This window comes from Malus sylvestris, chromosome 17, assembly GCF_916048215.2.
Source record: "Malus sylvestris chromosome 17, drMalSylv7.2, whole genome shotgun sequence".
Classification (NCBI taxonomy): domain Eukaryota; kingdom Viridiplantae; phylum Streptophyta; class Magnoliopsida; order Rosales; family Rosaceae; genus Malus; species Malus sylvestris.
Window position 1 is genome coordinate 4762301 of NC_062276.1, and position 2828 is coordinate 4765128.

Sequence of the window (2828 nt, forward strand, 5' to 3'; positions counted from 1 at the left end):
TGAATCTTATCATACATAGAAGAATCCGGAGCATCAGTTTGGATTCATTGGGGAATCCACCATTTTGTCTTTTTGATTTAGAGTCATTCCGGATGCATTTATCCGTTTTACACATGATATTTCTTTCTTTGGTTTATTACGATGTTGTTTTGCGGATACATTCAGCGAACGGCTTCAGTTTCATCTATCTATTGTTTTAATTTATACTCTTGTTCTATAGCCGATGCAACTGGGTTTCATTTTTTTTTCCTGGAAGCACTGAAAGATTTAAACACGTAAACTCAGTTTTAATTTGGTATCTGTTTTTGTAGTTTACACCAGCTTGATCTCAACTCCTTCCAAGAAATAATCCGAGTTTGAAGCAATGCGAAGTCTGTAAGATTGTGAATGACAATGAATGTTGTATTGGATCATTTTGTTGTAAGCCACTTGTCTATCAAGTTGTTAGCAACCAAAGTGATCTGATAGTCCTAACATAATAAGGATTATGGAGTCTTATCCCTTACAATTAACCTAGAGGAAATCTGATAGATTTTATTATGAAGATGTAGAATCATGGTGGGACTTAAACACTGAGAGGGTCAATCTTCACAGCCAATGATAGGTCGGCTGTGTTAAAAACCCTAACGATATAAATACCATGGTTAAGTCCCTATTTCCATACGCTTGTACTCTCAATCACGCCAAACCCTATTCATGGTAGAGAGACATTTTGAAGTACTGAAAGTAGAAGACAACCTGTGAACTCAAGCCACCATGTCTCCAATTGGTACAGGTTAGTGTCATTCATCTCCTTCTTGTCATTATCATGATGCATGTTAAATTGTGATCCTAGAACCATGTTGTATTTGTCCACCTTACATGTGGTATCAGAGCCAAACAATATGACTAGAATCCAATTCAAATAACTGCATCGTTATGGATAATTCAAATCATCCCATTTTGCTTCCGCTGTTCTTATTCTTTCATGACTCAATATAGTTTTATGTATGATGACCGTGTGCTGCGATGTTATTCATCATAAAGAAGAATATATTATGGCTAATAAGTTTGGTGCAGAAACTTTATATACGGTGCAGGGTGTAGATAATACAATCTGCAGGAGTTCAATTGAAATCCCAACATCGTTTGATATTAAGTGGAACACCAATCCAGAATAACGTCATGGATTTGTGGTCCCTTTTGGTTGAAAATTACACTTTCGGTGAAGCAATTGAAACGAAATGTTTTATTAGTCAATTATGATTTGATAAATTTATAACTGGTTTCTGATTCATAACTGGAGAAGGCATAAAGAATTTTCTCCCTGACATGTTTTCTTGACTGTGTTCTCTTCCACGAGCTCGACTGTGATAGCTAATTTCAAATTTCTAAGTGAGCCACCATCCAGTTATTATTGATCGAGCCGTTATTCGGGTTTTGCTTCCCCGCACATCATCAAAACCCAGTTGAGAATTACTCCCTGCTAGGAGATAAATTGGGGTTTGTCTTCTTGCTTCTGCTCATTTTCCATAAATACATTAACTCTATGTTGCAAACAAGGATTGCCGCATGACTTTGCATTTTGACTATATATATTGTCTTAAGACTGCATGATTGAATAAATCTGGTTGAAGGAACCTTTTACAATAGGCCTTTCGTATTTTAATTTCAAGTAATACCATATAATTTGGGTGAGCCATTGTGATCCTGAGGAGCTTGAGCTATATATCAATCCTGTTCACAAGTAAGTTTTCTGGGCCTTTAATTCCTAATGCCTAGAATGAGCTTTCGATGATTTTCTCCAATTACATTTAATTTCGTTTATTCCAGTTCGCTGCATAATTTTTGAGTAATGGAGTACAAGAATAATGGTATGGCCACTTAGGCGTATTAGTTGATCGGTTGAACTAATTTGAATATAAATGCTTGCTATGTTTTTCACATTGTTTTTGCAAACTGACTTTCCCATACATGTTAATTAAGTTGATGTTTACGCTTCCCCCTATCGTTATGCCTGTAAACACCCCTCTTCAGAAATCAGAATTTGTTTGATTTCAGTTCATGTTTGCAAAGTTTGTCCTTTGTGACCTTCATCTTCAAACATAAAATTGCGTTAGCTGAGACTTTGTTTTTTGAGAAATTTCTCAAATACACACAATTGAGATTTTGGAGAATTTCTTCAACGACATCGTTTGCAAGTAAGTCTTTTGCATTCTCTTGTTTGCTATAAGTACATGTTTGGTATGACTGATTACCTATGACAAATTATGAATACTTATGACATGATTCACGTCAACTGTGATACTAATACTATGTTGATTATCGTATAACGTCTTGCTTGCGGTTTAGTGGATTCAACTTAAGTTTAATGTGTTTTGCTATATTTTGAGTGAGAAATCAATAAAAGTATTTATAAGTCAAAAATAGGATATGTTGAAAGGCAAGAAACTCACATGAAAAGGAAAACCATTCATGTCACTAACCTAGGCCTGATAAACGTCCTATTTTTATAGAGACTTTCGTAACTCCAAACCTTATGTAATTGTTTTCTTGTAGTTCAGAATAGATTGTATATACTGCAATTTTTCACGTTTTGGGACATCAAATAAATTTATAGTAAAATGTTAAATGTGATACCACGCTGCTGGAATTCTGCAGACTTCAGCAGCAAAGTCTGTTTGTGATATTATTTTGATATACTTATGCAACTCCTAAATTCATGAAATTTTATTATGATATACATTGAGATGTTTATTTTAAATCTAGAAATTTTCACTAGCAGTGGTCTGAAAATAAATTATTGATGAAGTTTTAATCTCGGGAATGTATTGCAGAATTTAAGCGGT